This window comes from Aphis gossypii, chromosome X (assembly GCF_020184175.1).
Source record: "Aphis gossypii isolate Hap1 chromosome X, ASM2018417v2, whole genome shotgun sequence".
Lineage (NCBI taxonomy): Eukaryota > Metazoa > Arthropoda > Insecta > Hemiptera > Aphididae > Aphis > Aphis gossypii.
The window spans coordinates 13,873,253-13,895,806 of record NC_065533.1 but is presented as its reverse complement, the minus strand read 5'-3'; the positions used below and the strand labels follow the sequence as shown (position 1 = coordinate 13,895,806).

General features: G+C 31.5%; 1 long non-coding RNA gene across 2 annotated transcripts in view; it reads right to left on the bottom strand.

Moving 5' to 3' along the window:
* Positions 1-13,430, bottom strand: part of LOC114120551 (uncharacterized) — a 65,087-nt gene extending 51,657 nt beyond the window's left edge. For both annotated transcript variants that reach the window (XR_007605924.1, XR_007605925.1), the window contains exon 1: positions 13,142-13,430. This is a non-coding gene — a long non-coding RNA (uncharacterized LOC114120551). The remainder of the gene's footprint in view (positions 1-13,141) is intronic.
* Between the last annotated feature and the right edge of the window lie 9,124 nt (positions 13,431-22,554).

The following is a 22,554-nucleotide window of genomic DNA, read 5'->3' as shown; positions in this document are numbered from 1 at the left end:
AAATTCCAACGTTTTCAAAAATGATTTAAGCACGATTGTGCATAATATTATCCAGTATGCATTTTGTCTGTAGACTGCAACATCTCTTTTACAACTATTCATGTGTATAATAAAATTAAAATTATGTGGTTATGGTATTATAAGTAACTAAACTAATTACATAGTATAAACGCGTATAGTGAAAAAACTATTAAAAAACTATATTTTTTATAATATTATGCTACCTATTACAAAATACTCGATATTTGATATAAATTCAAATCAATACGTGCTCAAAATAAGGAATTTATATATGTATGTTGTATATAATACGATAATTTTACCGATAAAATGTAATTATGTATGGCTAACACGAAAATATGGAAATTGAATATATTAGCTCGAGCCCGATATAACTATATGATAAATATTGAAAAATTAATTTTTTGATCAACTCAACATGACTAAGCTAAGCTCAAGTTATCGCGGACGAACCGATTTCAAGATTATAACGATGTTTCAGGTAATATTTAAACCTGCTCGTTTTTAAATGCTCAACAACGGATTCGTCTGTTTTGGTGTTTTTAGAACAAAATAAAAGACAATTTCTTATAACGACGGTATATCCAATATATCTTTGGTCAAACGCTTGCCACCGCGCGGACATCGTAGTTGCACCCGCTCGCAGTGATCCAACAAAAAGTGGCAAGACGGGGAGGGAGGTCCGTATAAGTGTCGTGAGGAAAACGCTAGTATTCGACGCGAAACTTAACGATTTTTACACACGCGACCCGGACGCACGCACCACTGGGTCCGCAGCAGCGGCGGCATCGCGGCGACTAGCTGCAAGATTACCACCGCCGCCGGCGACGACCGTGCATAATCCTTAATCAAAATAGTTTTGCAAATTCCCAAAAGTCCGCGCGCCCGCAGCCCGCGACGACGACGAAGACGATTTCTCTTCGAGATCGCGAATTGGTTAGCGGGGTGGTACGACGTGGAATAGGAGGAGGATGAACGTCGCGTTACGGTGAAAAACTCGATTATACTCGGATATGCTTGCGCGCGCGCGCTCGTACACACACATTATACACCACTATACCTCTCCACGCTTCCAGCGGACTTTGTCAAGACCGTGTGGATACCAGCTATATTATATATACGTGTATAATGTATATATGTATTATATATGCTGTACACACCAAGGAGGAGAGAGAAGACTCCGCGGCGAATGAGACGATCGGGCTAAGAGACGTGAAATACCTTTACGTTAATTATACATACGCCATATAAATATAATAAACACCTACATAGAAAGCGGGGGCGCAGGCGTGCGTTATAGTCGTTATAATGCACACGTTAGGTGTACCTCCTTCTCGCGGTGGATGATTCCATCGCGTTGTATTATAATAATAATATGTATAATACTATACAGGACGATTCTAGTATCGCGTCACACGCGATATTTCTGCAACTTGAACCACTGTCCCTTGTCCAATCATCCAACTCGTACCAACCAGTTAATAAACTTCCTCTTCAACCACCCGCTAACCTGTTTCGAGTGTCCTAACCTTGACACTCGAACGTTTTTCGAGTGGTATGCAAATAATATTTGCGAAACCGATTACCTATAGTAAAAGTCACGATGGGGGAGAGCGCAAGACATGTGTGTTTTATATAATTATCGGGTAAATGTGGTAAGAAAAAACTACGCACTGCTTTTCGTAGCCTTATAATAGTATACGCATAATTATTTACCTATTTACTAATATTATGACTTTGTTAGTGTTACTCAATAACTACATCACTATTATTTTTTCAATAATTTTGAACGGTCAGGTTACATCGCTGAGCTTCGAGTATAGGTATACATCGATATCACAATGTAATCGAGGTCTTGCGAAAAAATGTATCACTCCGTATATTACATACAGCACATATAATACATACTACGCATACCTATGGTTACTCGCACGGGGCGGTAATATCCATATAGACACCGCGATAAAGTTGCGAACGACGACAGCGGAAACAAAAAAATAAAATAAAATTGGGAAAACTCGAACGAAAATCCGTTCGAAAGGACTTCGTAAAGTATTCGGCTCGGTCTCGAGATTCACATGCTGCAAACACACCGCAGCGCACACGTATATGGTATAGTACGGTCTGAAACTTTTCGGGTATGTCCGAACAACCGCGGCCAGGCGATTCGATGACGTACAAAATGTGTCTGTGTAAACATATATATATAGGTCCGTGATATGCATCACTCGCTGTCAACCGAATACCTGAAGTTCACTCGCCGTACACGATCGGTAGTAGATCGCCACAGATGGAAACGCGGACGGCGGCAGTACAACGTGAATAATTAACCTTTTTTTCCGTAAAGTATAACACTACACTCGCACTTAATTAGTTTTGGAATACTAATTATAACAATAATCAAACATTTGAATACCGCGGATACGCTTTTGAAAATTTACCCGTGCACGGACCTCGATGCAAACCTACTACAGATATCGTATGGGAAACATTCTATAAGAGATGTTATCAATATTATTGTTTTCATTTTATTTATGATATGATGACACTATCTCGAAATCCAAATTTTAAGCGTAGTTGTTTCAATGGTATTTGAACTTTTCATCTGCATAGTGCTGAAGACCCTCCTTCTATTTTTAGCGATACTGCACGTCTCCCCTTTGGACTGATATATTTCCCCCTGAATCAATATATATTTTCTTACACATAATGATAGGTAGGAAAATAGTTTCTTTGGTTTTACCCGAATATATACGATCATCACATTGATGAGCATCGATACCGACCATCATCATTCACGTGATGGATTTATTACCCAATTTGATGGGTAAAGATTGATAAACCAAACTCATATTATCTAAGCTATTAACAACATATTGCTTTTAAGAGGTATCTTAGTATAGTTCGCGATATTGTGCCGGGCGCACATAACATTCGTTCTGATCGATTTTTAAATGGAATATATAATATATTAGTGAATTTTGTATTGGCTATGGTGTTATTATGAAGTTTTATTAAATTATACATATATTAATTTAACAAATTGTACAGTAGGCACGTTTATTAATTTACATTTTACATTGTAAATTATTGTTTAATATTTTTACTTAGGTTTTGCCATTAATATACTCATTATATTACTGTTCACGTATTTTTTTTTCTATTTCAAGAAAACGTTAAAATGTTAAAAGTATTAAAATATCGTATAATTTTATAAAACATTTTAAAATATATTTTGCAATAATACTGAATTTAGAACAATGCCTCAATAAAATACGAGTATTTTATTTCATAATAAACAAGTGTGTATTGGATACACGGGCCCTACTTTATTGAAATGCTTATTACATTCTATGTTATTCTATTGCCATTTGCAGCCACCCACCTCCCAAAAAAATATTAACTATTATAGATCCAATTTCGTACTATAACAGATTTCATCGAAGTTGAAGATTAAAGCTAAAACAATGAAAGACAAAAAATCACATTGTTTTAAAACCAACTCATTCGTCGCTTCTGCTCAGAATCTAATTTAAGGAAAATCTTTTATTGATCTGCACAACAGCGGATGTTTTTCTTTTAAAATTAACTAATTCTTATAACGGATTATAATTATAGAACCAATCAGTTATTAATATATAAAACTAAAATTATTCATATTATACACCTAGGTTTTTTTTATTTTATCACTGATTTTTGAAATCTAAAATTGACATAACACCACAGAAGTAAAACGAATATAACGATTACTGTTATTTCTTATTTCTCTAATTTTAAGGTAACCACAGCGATTATCGGGAAGGAATCAGAGTGTATTGTTGAATTTCATATAGGAAGTTTTCAAAAAACATAATAAACGATACTGTACAATACTAAAGGACGTATTTCTGCGTACCAATCGGACCTTTTAGACATAGCCTGCACTATATAAACCGTCTGACCGGACTAGACAATCACACGCACACGCACACACACACACGGTATCTTTGGTTTGTGAGCAGTATAGCCGCACAAGAGAAGCATAAGCGCGGATTACGACGCGCGGTCTAATCTTCAAGCCGCCGGTTTTGATTGTTTCCCCGTTTTTATCGGGATGGACAACAGCGAACGTTTGGCGGATGAACGAACGGAAACAATTCCAATTTCGCAGAGATTTTTCTCACCGCAGGAAAATCCACGAAAGATAACGAACATTCGGACGGATTAATATCGCCCCTTGTTCGGGCGCTTTTGTTGCGCATCCGGCGGTCGTTAAATTAGTTTTAGTTTTTAATTTTTCCGCCGAACACACTGTCATTGTTGTCGGTTCGCCACATACCACGAATCACGATATAATAATGTTATGACTGAGTAGATGTTTTATTATTATTATTTTATTGTGAGCTGACTCTTGCGTTATTAGGTATCGCACCGAGCAAAATATTAAAATATATTATTCGTATATCGGACGACAGTGCGTATATCGGCGGAACGATGTAAAATCGCACTCTCAAAATTCCACTACGACTGTATAACATTATCATACTATAGCTGGTACCTACGAAATCATCAAACGATCTATTTCATTTTTTCAACGCATCCACGTAAACGCATATAACTGTTAAAATTGGAAGATTTATACTAATTAACGACAATAGATTTTTCCCGACCAAATTTCACAAAGGTTAGAAAAAAACAAGGCCATTCGAGGCAATCATTATAATCAATCAAACAATTTTTTTAACATCAACAAAATAATATATATATTTTTTTTAAATTGACTCAACTAATCACCTAATAAAATGTAAATTCTAATTAAAGCTAATAAATAATAAGTAATAACCTAGTAGTTGATACACAAATAACAAAACTTTTAAAGTATAAAAAATATATACTTATATCACAATATCCGGAACAGTTGTATTTTTCATTTTTACGATTAAAATAATGATAGCTGCAGTAATAATATCGTAACTACTTTACTGTGTTTATACGTCCGGTCTAACCTTATCTAAGGTTTTTTTTAATTTAAAAGAACTTTTATTATAGAAGTTTATAAGCTTGCATTACAAACAGCATAGATTAAACATACATACGTATAATATTCTCATTCTTAATTTATGCAAACTGACACAAAAAAGTCGTTTCAACTTTTAATCGTTCCATAGATTGGAGAGTTAAAGTTATACGAACGTACTAGATTACTTCACCAAATAAATAAATTATTATAAAAATCATTAAAAACGTATTAAAAACCGAATTAATAAAATATTAAGCAATATTTATTACTTGAATATTTTTGTGATACCTAATAAATTAATTTTTCAAATTATTAAAACTTTGAAGTATATAGGTATAGTACTTATATATAATTAAATTTGTTACAACAGAATGAGTATATATGTATAAGTTATAGGTCCTCAAACAAATAATATCTATGACAATAGTTTTATTTAACGCGCACTATAGTTATTATAATTTAGTAAAATTAGTAATAATGTTTTACTAGGTAAAATTTATTTGGATAAAAACAATTATTGCATACACTTCTAAGAAGGTTCTAACTTAATTTATTACTGTTAAGTAAAAAGTAATGAAATTTTTTAATTTTAGAAAATTAAAACAGTAAATATTAAGAACAATTTTTTATTTTGTTTATAATTTGGTGAGTGACGAGTGATGACATACATGACTATAATGTGACTGTGCGTATCGTTTTACACTGGAAAGTTAACTATTTTAAATCTATTTCGGTATTCCAATAAAAGTTTAGAAAATATTTTTTTTCAATTAAAAATGAACGTTTTTGTATTTAATATATTGCTACTTTACACGAGATCTTCCATAAATTATCATTATGGTGAATAATAATAAAAAAATATAGAGCTTAATTTCTTAAAAAAAAATTTTATAGGTAAATATATTGGAATTTTTTAGTGTATATTTTAAGCATATTTTTTCTATTTTCAATGCACGAAATTCGTATCTCTGCTAATTATTATATGATTAAATTGGAAATATTTCGATATTTTTTATAAGAAAAAAAAGTACCTTTAAATCTTATATACTCGTATTATATATAAAATAGTTGGAAAATATGTTACAGGATATTGAATAGGACATAGAAATCATCATTGTCGACTATAATGATTAGGAGAAAGATGTGCAGAAAGTCTGACGTGGTAAATTAAATTATTTTCGTCCCTACAACCACGGGTTACCTATACAAGGGATAATAATAAATAATAATGGCTCATCTGCTACCTACTCTCATTAAAGCTTGATTTGCTGACATATCGATATGACGGCAAATGAAAATGCCTTATTATTGATTTTAAATTCTTGTCAATTTGTTGAGCCCCATAATATGACTTTGACAACGATAGCTTAAAAGTTAAAAGTATGATGTTCAAGATTATTTTCATTGTGTTATAGTGATTTTCTGTACATTCATACTTTGTAAAGCCATTCGTGTTTAGTAAAATTTTAGAACATAAAAGTTTAAGCACTGTAAATTATTAATTATTATAATTTATAAGTGCAAATCACAAAGCTTCATTGAAACTGTAATGCTATTTTTTAATAAGTTATATTAATAAATAATTTGTTAAATTGGTATGATCGTAATTGTTAGAGAATTCTTTGTTAACAGATAATTAAAATGATATGTATAAAGCAATATTAATTAATTTATTTAAATACAGACAGACATTATTAATATAATGCTGCGCCAAGTTCAAAGTATGTCAAATAAATAGGTGTTTGCTGTAAACTGTTTGATAATGTTTATGATAATTTATTCCGTTTTTTCACGTTAATAATATTATAAAAAGGTATGTATGTACTATGTAGTATTTTGCACAATTATATTATTAATTTGTTATACTGTAGAGAAACGTAGATAATCAGGAAATCGTTATTTTATTACCGACAAAAATTAAATTAACAGATAAAAATAATTATATTGGAAAAAAGTGGTGGAATGTGTACCGGCAAATAAACCTAATTATTTTATCAGATCATTATTATACTTTTTTCATTTGACAATTTGTATTTTCAATATAAAATGGTTAAATCGATTTATTATTATACTACAATTAATTTCGCATACTATAATGACAGACAACAAATGGCACTTTGGCATTAAATAAATATTTTGAAATGTTCACACGGCTATACATATAGTATTATTGTACCTAATTTGAAGCATTATATTATATTAATATTAATATTAATTAGGTATTTGTATATTATAAGATTTTGAATTTGTGCACAATTAAAATATATATACCTAATTATTATAAATCGATTACATTTTTGTCAAATAATTATTAACGAATCATAATGACCACTGGTGTATAGACTGTATAGAAATGTAACAATAGACGTTTAATCATTTCGATTTCCTGTACTAATGACAAAAACGAAAAATATGTAGATATAATAAAAACCTATTACCTACGAGTATAATCGGTAGCTAATTTTTGAACACTAATCGAAAACTAACTGAACAAATTATTATTGATTGAACTAAACGATGTCAAAGTACACTTTTTAATCATGCTTTGAAAATCGTAAAATGTGTAAAATTAAAAATTTGACAATATTATGAATATTATGATACTCCGACTACAGGACGATTCATGACATAGTAATTCTATAACTGTATATTGGTCGTCTCTGGCTTTTGCACTAAAAGTTTTATAAAGATGCATAGATATTACACACACACAATCACCCACACTTTATATTATGATCCTCTATTAGCGTTGTGTTCCTGATCAGAAAGAGGAGGAGAGGATTGATACTCAACGATTTTAAGCGATCGTTACTTCGAGTTGAAATGTTTTATGAAAACAGCGATCGTAAAAATATATAATTTATTGTTCTATACGATAAAGATCGATGAGGTAGTATCTATATATATATATATATATGAATATATTGGATGCGACACATTCCGAATTATTAAAACGAGAATGGTAATTTTAATAATTTCGGTCGGTCGTTTACGATGCTTTCGTTCAATTATATTTTAGTATATTCTTCAACCAATGGATTACGAGTCGTTTTTGGGCATCGTAGATTTTAGAATTTAGTCGAAAATCACAATATATTAATAGGAAGTTAGGATTAGGCCCTGCAGTCGACCCACCGAAAGTTTCGCGGCATACGAATAATGATGGTAAACGAGTCGAGAGCGAGGTCAGGACCTAACTGTGTAGTGTTAAGCGAGGGCGATAAATCGATTAAGACACCAGCGATCTAAACGTAATACGCCGCCGCCTAAACGTACCGCATAATATTATATTATTATTTTAATAACGTTACACGACGCGATCATAGTCCGGGCCGCCGCCGTCGTCGTAGTACAGCTATACTCGCTCGGTCGACCTTTCCACCATCCCTCGCCGACACCGCGGGCGGCTATGCGCAAACACACGCAGACATAACATCGGCGATATAATAATAATAATAATAATAATAATAATAATAACGATAATAATATATAGAACAGCCGGGCGGCGGCAAGAGAGGTATATAAAATATATTATACGCATAGGTAGGAGGTAGGTATTGATATAAAATATAATATACGAATGAAAAACGCGTTTCGTCCGGCCGAGGCGATTCATACGTCAATCACTGTTTGTTTCGCGCGTAATTGCCCGCACGGACAGGCGGCGGCGGTGGACCAAGAACAATGCGCGCGTATACTTCTTATATTTATATAGGTATATATACGATGTGTACGTACGGAAGGGCGAGCGGGGAACTCGCGGGAGAGTGAGATAAAACGAGATTGATTGGTATGTGTGTGTGCTGCTGATGCTGCGCGTGCGTATACTTTTGCTTTACCGCGACCACGTCGATGATAATAATAATAATAATAATAATAATAATAATATAACGAAAATAATTGTCCGTTTTTGTAATACAAGCACTGCCGTAGTAGTTGTGCATATACGAAGCTCATGATATATTATTATTATTATTATTATCATTATTGTACGCGCATATTATATATATGTGAGCGATAATATTACGGCGCACAATGCGCCCCGCGTTCTCGAATTACTACTATTACTACTATACTATACGACTATAGACCTCTCGGCCGGCCGACTCGACAACAATAATAATTACGATACGTCGGCGGCGCCTTTACGGCATCACGCCGCCGCCGAAACGGTCGAGCCCGCTCGCACCACTACCGCACCGCACAACCCGAAACGTCCTATTACCCATCCCGATTCCGTATCCCTCGTAGGCCCCCACGAGTGTGTTGCATACGAGGATTCTGTGTGCGCGACGATGACGACGACGACGACGAGGAGGAGGACAACGACAGGAGATCCTTTGAAATCTCACCCTCAACCCTCTCGTCGGCACAATGCGGATGACGGACGATGACGAGAGCCGCACGCGTTAGGTATACGCTCGAGTACAACACTATAATATTATACATAACGCGATCGACCTGTTGCTGTGACTTTCGCCATTCGATTCCACCGTGCAAGTCTGCAGAGGAGGGTGTGCGTATACGAAAAATGAAACGAGAGCGGGTCCGTTGCGATTAATTTTTACCGTCCATTGTATACGAGTGATGAGTATACATGCGAATAACAATAATAATAATATACTATGCAGTAGTCAAGAATGCGAACAAATAATAGCGTGTACACTGCTGCTGTTGCAGTGTACATGAAAGGAAGAGTGGAATCGTATCCGAGTCGATAAATGTGCAAAGAGATTATGTGCTGATGAAACTGAAATCGTCCGGCAATAACAATAACAAACTCTAGTGGAAAAAAAAAACAACAAACACGGTCGATAAAACGAATTGAGACTTGAGAATCATAATATCGTGAGGAATGCGAAAACGAACTGCGAAATACAGGGAATCGATCTGTTTGTTAATAATATATACGGCGAGTATCTAATTTAGTAATGGTAATCCATAACATTATTAATAACACGTTAGTTTATTTATTGGATAAGTGCCTAAAATTGACTAATTTTTTTTTTTATAATCTTGTTATCGATACACATAGTTTAGCATTGTCTTATTCGGGCATGCAGTAAAATCGTTAAGTAAAAACGCATTTTATATCCTGTATTATAATAAATAGCTCGTCCGTACAAGATGATGTACTGCGTATAATATTCTCGCACTACATATTCGAAGCGTGTTTATGTCACCCACCCGGTTTTTACCTGTGTCGTCAAAAGGTTCAGACGACAATTGAAAAAAAATATATATATCAAGAAGAAAAATTTGAAACGGAAACACTAGAACCCCCGTTACAATAGATACGCGCGTGCATATATCTGCGACTCGTCTTATACACTGCAATAATAATAACAGAGAACTAAATGCAGCGTATTAAGGAAGGTATAAGGCGCGTCGACTCTCCAAATTTACGATTGTTAAACTGCAGGAGCATTGTACAAGAAACCGCAGTTTATTATTGTTATCACTATTGTCAATGCCGTTTTAACGTGTATATTATTATTATATTATATTATACCATTGAAATACCTTATTGAAACGGTTTTCTTTTTTTTGCTCTGCAGAAAAAGATTTTCTGTGCAAATCACCATCGTTAACGATACTACCTAGGTGGTACAACAATAAGCAGGACGGACGATAACGATTATAATCCCGTATATCCTGAGAGCAGTATTATAGGTGCATAAAATGTTTATAATATTAAATATATCATGTCCCAGACGGTGGAAAGTGTGAACGTGTGATTCACGAAGAAAAAAAGAAATAAATAGTTATAGCCCTAAACAAATATCGTTTTGAATTAGGACTGCAAATAGTCAGGTTCGGTCATTTAGGTATTTACTTACTATACCTACTGCTGCGTTTTGTTAACGGTATAATAGAATTTGGAGTCCCGGAATATAACAATATATTATAATATAAAACGTATACATTATAATATACAGTTGTCTTCAATAATACTGTCTGGCAAAAATACGATTTTTCAAAACGGTTCTGTTTTGCTAACACAAACATTTTGCTGTGATCGAAAAGTTCTTCAACAGAAATAATAATATTATTATTAAACATTAATTGAAGATGACGAAAAAACAATTTTTTTCTTAGTTTTTTTGATTACCCACACTGAATATATATTGCCTACTACTATAATATTGAAAATTTCCATAACTTGTAGATACACTATGAGGAGGGGGGCAATTGGCAAACTTTATTTTATGTCTCTATAATAATATCTGAGCTATATGTTTATAATATATAAAAATCAACAACTTAACTTAATGTAATGGGGTTACCAAATCACAAAACCCTATCTACTAAATTCCGAAATCTTAAATTTAAAAAAAAATAGAAATAATCCATAATTAATATTCGTATACTAAAATTATATTCATAATTTAGAACCTGAGCAGACAAATGAATGTACTCGTAATAATTTTTGAACCATGGAAAAAATACCTATGAAATAAAAATAATTTTAAAATCATAATCTAATATAGTATAATAATAATTAATAACTGTGCATTTCATCTTTCAGATTATGCTATTCAAAATTTAAATTGTATAAGATTTTAAGTTTCCTCTGTGTTCTCAGTCCTCACATTGTTTATGTTTTTGTTGTGAAAGTTTAAATTGATGTAATGGTCTACTTTTAGATACGAGAGGACATGTTTACTGGTACCTATAGCATCATAAATTAAGTAAGTACACTATACTTTGCTCTACGCAGTCAAAATTTTTATTAATAGGTCGTGTAACAAAAATACATGATGGCACTACCCCTATAAACTTGTTATTCTGTGCTTTTATTTTTTGGTGAGCTATTTTACCGATGTGGTGCGTTTTTATTTTTGAGTTTTTTTTCAAATGACGTTTGGAGGTTTTTCTTCGTGGATTTTTCTAAACCATTAGTTTAACAATATATTTTTTTATGGCATACGATTTATATGGTAGATATAAATGCTTTGATTTTTAATTTCATTATTTTTTTGAATCGAAAAATTAAAATTAAACGTATTGTTAAAAAAAAAAATCAGAATTTAAAATTTTGTTTGCTAATAGCAAAAAATATATATTTTTAAATAAGTAATTTCATAATGTGGATAATAAAATAAAATACTGATTTATATTTTATAATTATATAGTGATTAACTTTGGAATAAATAATTTTAATAGTATCTTATTATTATATGGTATCTATTTAAAAAAAAATGCGTCCAATTAATTTAAATTTAATAATTTTCTTTTAAAATATTATTCCCATTTATTCAATTTTGGGCCAAGTTGATAAATTACTTAAAAAATGTTAATTAATCCAAAAGTGATAGTACATAAAATAGAGTTAAAAAATTAATTTGTACAAAATAAAAGAGTTAAAAGCATTGCAAGTAGGTAAAATTTATAATCAAATGGTTTAGTTTAAAATCCCACGAACAGTATTAAAAAATATATAGAGAACTTGAATAATAAAGTGTAAGCTTATTTCATGGACAGTATATTTTATTGTACGTATTTTATTAATATACATGATATACTACACTATAATACCTATTTTTATTTACATAGGTACTTTTTAAATAATACGATTTTTTAGATATTCATAATTATTATTCAAATTATTGTATTGGGTAAATATTTAGGTTGTTTATACAATACACACTTATAGAAAACCACTGAAATAATTTTAAATCCCATCGGTTTATTTTTATTACTTATAATATGTTGACCAATGCTAACAGTTCTCATAGCCTATAGCGTCAGAAAACTAGCTTAATTTTAATAAAACATTGAAAATGGAATATACCTATCTATTTATTATGTAAATATTGAATTGTGTATACCTTCAATTATTCATGTCGTAAATCGTAATTATTATTAGTGTAATCATAATTTAATTGACCTGATAAATTAAACAGTTAATGCACTGAATAAAAAAAATACTCATCATAATATTGGAAGGAAACATAGGACTGTACTTATTTTCCTTATAAAAAAATTTGAATAGGTATTCAATATTATTATACACGAGTATAGATATTATATGTGGCGCCAAATTTATATGTTTAAGTGCCAAAATTAGAAATCGAAGTTATACACGCCAAATATAACTGTAGAAAAGAAAAAACCTACCTTGATTCGTAGTGATTTTATATTCATCGCCTGCAAAAGTTTACTGATAGTCGATAGAACTTAAGTCGTCGTAATATTGTCGTCACCGTATTGTAATATTTTGTATTTTGTAATAGTTGCAACTGCTTCCTCGACGTTGATCTGGTCCCAAACAATTAAATTTTGAAGCGATTTATAAGCACATATTATTATAAACTAAAAACTACGCAAACGCGACACCAACTTATTATTGTATTAGTCGACTGAATGTCTGCATTCGCCGAATCGGGTTAATATGCGCCTTGGCGGTCTTCACTTTTCGGTGGTTACTGGTTACGTGTTCAGTGATAACGACTCGGTATTTTTCTGTATAGATTTTCTGTTAATTGACGGGATTTTCCCCATAAACGGATTTCAACGAATCGCATCGGTATGGAATAGAAAATAAAACCGGCCGTGACAATGAGATATCGCATACCACGATGACCAACCTTTTTGTCAAGGGTCAAATAAAATTTCTTAGTGCTTTGAATATTATTTTGTTTTGGATTATTTATAATTTTTTTTGCGGAGCCATATACTTGAATGCTATACATCCAAATTGGTTTCAGGAGCGTGTTGTAAAAAAGTAGATTATTATAGAGTGTCAGACTCTCGACGATGCTGAGAAGGTAGGTACCTATTTAAATTAATAATGATATTTTTATTTTGAATTGTTTTGCATTTGTTGATATAAATTCAACTTTTTAGGGCGTGCTTCAATTTTTTTCACCTTTCATATTTGTATCAAACGTAAATAAAAATGTTGTTCGAAACACATCATTATTACTATTTTTATATCACGAGTAGGGTTTAGTTTAAAATATCAAAAGAAAAATTGTTTACTTCAAATCGATTAACAAAATATTACATTAATAATTTCGGTTGGATTTTTTCAGCAAATGATGAAATATTATTCAAAGTAGGTACTTTATGCATTGGTAACTGATTATGGTTATCGCTCGACCCCGTACGAAATGAGAGCTTTTTGTGTATTTTATGGCCAATTATTTATAAAATTAGTGTTATACTTTATATTATTATATTTTTTCTATTTTATCATTAGTTATTCAGTATTCTTAAATAGATTGCTACAGTTTAAAATTGAAATAGGTATATCAATTAAAATAAATATAAATGTATTAACAACAATTAATATTAATTATATATTTTTATTATATTATAATGTATAGGTATGTACAATGTACATAGTACATAGGATGTATACCTATAAATTATTATATAGTTATAAATTAAAATTCAACCTTTAGTTAAAAATTAATCGTGTTTAATTTTGAGCAAGTGTTCACGTTTGGCGTTAGGTACATTGTGAACAAAGTGAAACCGGCCAAATTCGGATTATTCGAAATTCTAAGGAATGTTCTGTAATAGTAGTAATACGAATAATACGATATACATACTATCGAAGAAAGACATTATTTTTCACGAAAACGATATTAAAAAATGTCCACTAGTCTCTTAACCATAATAATATCAATAATTTAACGGATCGGAATATCTTCAAATAAGCGCATATTATTATGCGTGATCGATTTGAATTTTTTTTTCCGGAACCTCCGCCCGATGGAAATACCAATATTATATAATAACATCTCACCGTCCACGTCTTGTATAGTCTCTTCACGAGGAGGGGAACACGCATTTTAATATAAGTATACACACAAACACAAACACACACACTATCGTATCATTATAATTGGCTTGACCCGCGACCTCACCAGCCTCTCCCAACATATACACTGCACTGCCGAGCGTATTTATGGATGCGTTTTCGCGTATAATATGATAATATATATATACATGCACACATACGTACGCTTTTTGCGACCGCGGAACGCGGCGAATCCGAGTTTAAAATTTATACACATCGCCCCTTCCAAGCACCCCATCGCCAATAAACGCCCACGCACTTGTATATTATATAGTCGTCGTCGTCGTTTAAACACACACACACACACACACACTCGATTTTGCGAGAGTATTATATTATGGCGAACGCGTTTATGCATATTATATGTACAATATAATATAGTTAATTGCGATAAATCAAGTCGCGACCGCTGCCGCGGTGGTGCAGTGCATATTCACAACGCATTATATGTACGTATATTATAATATGTATATGGAAAGAGGAGGAGCACCGCAATTATATTATACCAAGAGAAAATTATATACCACGCCTTATTCATATCGTGTATATACCTATATATATATGTCATTCATAACGAACGATAATATATTATATGAATATTCATCGCGTCCATATTAATTATTATTATACGTCTGTGTGTGTGTGTGTGTGTGTGTGCAATATTAGGTTTTTATATACGCGCTATACGATAGTCGATAATTAATATGTGTTACGGTCGGAGAGCCCAGAGGTCGCTGGCTCGAACCCGCAGCTATAGTTTTCCGTTTTCCGTATAGTTACTGCAGTAGTTATAATATATACTATAAACTACAGTAAAACTTCCATACAACAAAGTCTCACGGGGAATAAAAAAAAAAAAATCATATTTTAGAGAAATTCGTAAAATAGAATTAACGTGTAATTAATAATGAAGGTCACTGTTCTGAAAAATCATAATCGTTAAATGGAAGTTTCATTGTATATATATGATATCCTATGCAGAGTTTGATTTTTGGATGTATGTCTCTTGGAAGAAAATATAGACGGACGGCAATTCACCGAAAATAAATCATTGAGCTGCAGAATGCTGATCGGAGGGCTAATATTAGCCTATATATATATATATATATATATATATGTAATATGTATTAGTCTGTATAGTTCGTGGAATCATATTTTGACTTTTAGTTGTTATGTTATATGTGTGCCAAAATGCCAAATGACACCAATATTGCAGTATTTAAATGTATTTTATATTATATATATAATATTATAGTTACAGCTCAATGACACCAAACACCCTATTCACTGAAATCGGTCACACTAACGATCATCACAAGTATAGGTACTTCAGATTCTATAGCAAAGACGTCGCGTCTTTAGGGGGATTTCTGTTTTTTTTTTTTAAATTTAAAATTTTAATACTCACGATTTAATATTGCTTTTTCAGCTCTGAGAATCATAATTAAAGTTGTACATTTTTAGCGAAAATCACTTTTTTAGTTTTCCTATGTAGAAAAGTTTGAATTAAGTAACAATAATAAATTTAATTTTGGAACTTTTTTTGATAAGTTGTTCTTTAATTGTTTAATATTTTCTGTCGCAATCATTACTACTTTGTGTATCTTAAAGTTAGTAATCACTTGAATATAAATTGAATCATTTTTATCGTTAACTAAGTATTACAAAAAAAAAAAAACAAAAAAAATTGTATTGCATATTTTTTGCAATAAATATTACCTATAAATGAATTTTAAACTGTATTTTTTGGGTTTCAAATGTACTTTTAATAATGTGTAATGAACTATCGTCAGCTCTACAGATAACAGTTGGGTGGTTGCTTACAATTTAGAACTGTACACTGTACAGTCAGTGCACCTTACCTAACTAGCAGTACACCTCGTAGATCGTTGTTTGGGTATTCATGTATTCGAAGCACATCATAATGTTATGACATTATTTATTATATATTATAATTTTATTATACGCTGTATATTTTCTTTCGTCTTTTGTTGGTAGTCGGTACGCGCAGTAGTTTTTACCATTACCGCCGGTCACCGCCAAGGACGCGCGCAAAGTATAACTACGAGACAACAGTATAATCATAATATAATATATTATTTTTATATAGGTACCCATGATGATATATAGTAATAATAATATATGATATTTACCATAGAATCTATGAGCAGTATACCTATAGTTATCGCCGTGGGTGATTTATCTATTATTATTACATTTTTTTATAATATACGACTACACGCGATACGGTACAATATAAACGAAAAACAGAACGGTTTCTTTGATTTTATTATAATATATAATATGATGTATTTTTGTATCATACGTTTCTTGTTGGTTAATTTGCAAGGTTATAATATGTATCTATATTACATTATTATATTATATACCGCGCGCAGTCGTATTGTGTGTCGGGCCGCGGCGCGCGTCCTCGAGGACGGGTAATTTATACGAGAAGCGCGCGCGTTTGATTGTAAAAAACTAAAAAACCTAATAAAAAACAATCGAATGCGCGTCGTCGTCATAATAATGTAATACGTATAGCATTTGCGGTCTGTACTTGTATAATATGTAATAAATATACGCACGTACGTATTATTGTGAGTTGTAACGTTGACGGTATTACGACGAGTTCGATAATAATAATAATAATAATCACAATATCGATCAAGGCTCTCCGGACTTTGTCTGTATTTATTTAATAAATCCTGAGGATATGTCATACGTGCAGAAAATGGAAATGTATAGTAAGAAGAAATATGAAAATTTGGAAGTGACATATTTTATATACAGGGTGTAACTCGTCGATTTGAAATTATTGAATTTGCACTATTATTAGGTACGTTTTTCAAATAGACGAGTTACACTCTGTATGCAATCAATATATATATATTAATATTATTACTATAAATTAATACATAACTGCAGAGACTTAATTTGACTAAAAATATCTATTAATGCAATTGCAAGTCCAGAAAGTCCACAATATCCAAGTGAATAACAATCCGAGTGTCTAATATTAATCTTTCAAAACTTAAAATAAAAAGCCCGGTGAAATGAATCTGCTACAGTGTCATAACTACGTAAAACCAAGATATTTTGTGCAGTTTTCCATATAATTATGTCATATGTATTTGACATTAACTCGACCGTTTGGACGCAGCCAATTTGAAAACGATTGGGTGCCAAAAAAAATTCAATTGCATATTGGCTAAAATTATTGCGATATAAAAAAAATAAAAACGATATTTCACAGATAATATTCTTAACTATTGTATATAAATTTGGAGTGTTAACTATCACTACAGCCTGAGTGGTTCAATCCCGCGTGAAACGGTTTTTACGGACGAATTTATACATGTGTAGTGTCCTCTTAAGTCAGTTATAATAACAAAATTATTATTTTTTTTATTTAATAATTTTATAGATTTGTATGATCAATATTAAGCAAAAGACAGTTTCTTTTATATAACGACGATTCGTTTGAGAACAGCGTTTAACGGATTATTTGATTAACACTATACCTATATTATTTTTATTTCTATATACCGTTCAAATTCTTTACATTAGTTTTATAGATTATTCTTAGCAAACAACACGTCCTGGCTAATTATTGTGATTTTTCGATTTGAAGCAGTGTACCCCATATGCCTAATAATGCTATATAATCTATAGTGCAGCATACACTATAAACGAATAAAGATATTATCGAGCAGCGAATAGAACCTACAACAGCCAGTCGACGCACCATTGGCGAAATATATACAATAAGAACGGCGATTGACCACGGGTGTTCCTTCGTAATGTACTCATATTATTATTGTACGGTATATTTGCAGACTATTGTGTGTTCGCAGAAATCGACTACATTATATTATTTTTGGGTGGCTTACGCGTATATATGAAAAGATGCGGTTTCCTGTGCGGCCATCTTATGATTTTTCTTGGAAAACAAGAAGTGTTAATGCTACGTTGCAAATTGTCTGCTGATGTGATACTATTATGGCATTATAAGAATTTTAAGTTTCGTCGGACAAAAGACGGATGTATAACGACATAACATATGTGATTTTAAGCCCCGAGGACAAAAAAATTGAAAAGCTTATTCATACATGACGTAGAAATCAACAATAGCCTAGAGTGAAAACGATTCGCACTAACTGTGGTGTACCGGACGTGGCTGTTGTCATATTATTTTATTATTAATCGCCTTATCGGTCATCTACAGTAATTTATAGACGTACATTAAATACCATTGTCGTCGTATCGTTAGACACATGTATACGGTCACGGATTGCTATTTCGGTGTGTTTTAGACGCACCTATGTTATACGTACAAAGTAGATATGCGATAATACGATTCCGGCGTTGCAAATCTTGAAACATATATTATATCGTTGAACTTATGTTATATTATATTGTACGCGCGTTCTGGGGTTGGAATAAAAAAATTTATAATAATAATTATGAATTGTGATAATAATGATATACCACGACTAAACATGATTTGGTTTATTTTAGACATTCAAAATGATACTTAGTACTTAAACGAATACATCTTGTATAGAATCGAGTAACTTTAGCGGTGTTTATTTGAAACTCGAGATTTTCGCGAGTTTTGACAACGACTTGATGTCTTTTTCAATGAAATAGTCAATTAGTTAGTTGCCTATATACTTACTTATTTAAGATATACACAGACACTCGCGTACAAAATATGCATTTGGACTAAAACCTACCTAATGTAGGTAAGTATAAAATACAATAACAACAAAATCTTAAAGTACTATCCGTTACAGCAGACTAACTTTATGCTCACATAACACATTTAAAAATTCTTCACGTCATAGGAATATAATTCGCATTTATATAATAAAATAATAATATAATCTGATGTATATACATCACATTATTATACCAATACTTAAAATTTTAAAATTAAACTTTCATTTTTGATCAAACTTTCATAATTAATTCGAACAGGAAAAGAAATACTTTTGAATTATAAAAACATAAATATCTATTTTATTATTATAACGACTGCAATTTGTCACCATATTAATTAAAATAACATCAAATAATACTAAAAATAATGAAATTGTAGAATAAAGAATTAGTTTGTCAACATTTAAAAGTATTCCTCGCCAAAGCCGGTATAATCTATAACATTTGTTATGTGTATGCTGTATACTGTATATTAATTATATTTTTTAAAAGAGAAGAAAATAGCAAACAGATAACGAAATATTGTTTCATCATTATATTATATAGTTATGGATTATATAACTATATAGGTATCTATACTGTTTTCGACGATCAAATTTCTCTTACATTGCGTACTTTATAAAGCGTACCACCTATTGTTATTATTAAAGATTATTTTTCAATAATTTTCCAATAAAATATTAAGTTGATCATTGGTTCATAGTGTATACGGGAACGTGAATAAAATTTTAATTGAGAAGAAGGGTTAGTTCTTAAATCTAATAGATCATACAACTTTCATACACTCAGTTAATTATATTTAACAAAATACGACGATGAAGCATCGTATTGAATTTAGTTTGAATAATACTACATATGCACTTCTGTAATTAATACGATATTTGTTTAAATTTACGAGTTAAAAACATAACTCTATTAATTTAATAATACTTAAGACATAACTATATGTTGGTATTTGGTAATAAATGCTGATCCACCTGACACTTTAGCTTAGAATCGTTTTCTCGTTTTCTTATACAATGAGATTTATTATAAAATTTAAATTTAACAACATGACTTAAATGACGGTGATCTACTCAATGATTAAAATGATTAGATATTATATATTGATATTAGATGTATGAATTATATAATATATATCATATGATTGCTTTGAGTTTCTGGTCTGGTGTACTTTTTCAATATGAGTACCCTAATGAATAATGAATATTCTAGTCAATTTATTGAATCATAGTACAACAATAGTGTATATTAATTTTGCAGTATAATATTTATGTACATACTATATACGTGATTATTGATTTTTAAGAATACTATTATATATAATATGTCATAGAAAATAGAAGAAAACAAAAATAAAAAGGACCTGTTTGCCTAGGTGATGGGAGGGAGAAAGTTTGTTGTAAGTTTTGCGATTTAATCAATTTTACCCTTAAACAATTCGAAATCGCGAGTATATAGCGTCTGTGAATAAGAGGAATAGTTCTGTGAAAAAAAAAGACATCTCCCTGCAGATGTAATATATTATTGTATTATACAGCACCGAACCTATAACCTGCGCAGAAACATCGTTGTGAACCCGCCAGACGCTTTTTTTTTCCGAGAATCCACCCCGTCCTGGCAGGAGATTGTGTCCCAATGTCAGGCGTGATGGAAAATGTATATATAAAAATAATACGGAAACGCGTTTGGTCAGCGTGTCGGGGGCGTTTGGGTCCTCTGACGACTCTGCGGGCCGGTAGTAATACACGCGTACGTGTAACGTCTTAATAATGTATGTGGCCGTAATGTAAAAAACGTATACCGGGAACAAAAAAAAAAAAAAATAGGGAGAAAAAAACAAGAACAAAAAGGGGACAGTGATTCCTGTGCAGTCGAGCGCTATCTCATACACACACACACACACACACACACACACACACACACACACACACACACACACACACACACTCACACACACACACCTATATACACATCGCCGATCGGACGGGATTATTCCCACGGGAATTATGCTTTATATTATACATATATACGCGTGTACGGCCGCGCAAAGGCGGTGGGTTAGAAACCAAAAGGTCCAGCGGACTCGACACAACCTTTTATAATGTATATATCGTAGAGTTTATAAATAGCAAATGCGATGTTTTTCACCATTCCTATATACAATTTAACTAATTTTTTCCCTATATCCGTGTACACTGCAGTATTACTGTGTATACGCACACGGCGTGACACTATCGTCAAACCGACCGGCCATTAAAAGCTCCTTTTTTCCACATGCATTTTTAGTAGGTACATTATATATACCTTTATTATTGTAAGCATTCGCAAGGATAGGTCAGCGTATATTTTATAAACTCAGGTTAGGTTATAACAGGTTCAATACGGGCCGAGTTGGGTTTTTTTTCCAATAGAATACTTTCATACTTCATTTTAATCTGATTTAAAGCTTTAAAAAATACCCATAAACTTACCTTATTAATATTACCATACATTTATCATTTATCTTTTACTTTCATAGTTTCATCTGCAGGACATCTGATAAATGATGGATGGTTAGATTTCTCAGTGGCTCTCGATTTTTTGTTTAACTAAAAATACATAAGCATCGACACATTTAGTCATTAGATCATCATACGATCATATACATATTATGTCAATTTTATTAATGCAACACTGGGCAATACGTTTTTTCAAAATAAAATAATTATTTAAAAAAATGTTTTAAGTGCATTGTTATTTTGACATTTTGTGACATTTAAATCTTAACCAAATTCTTCAGTGATAAACAAATAATATATACCTAATATATAGTGAAAATGCTAAGGAGTACAAATTATATATTTATAACAGTTACTTTTTATTGAATTACTAATTTGGACTAATTGTATTTTACTGACTGAAAAATACACTCAATTTAAATACGTACAATAACGAGCAAAAAGTTTTATAATTTTGAGTAACTTATTCAAGTTTTTCATGAACAGCATTTTTAAAG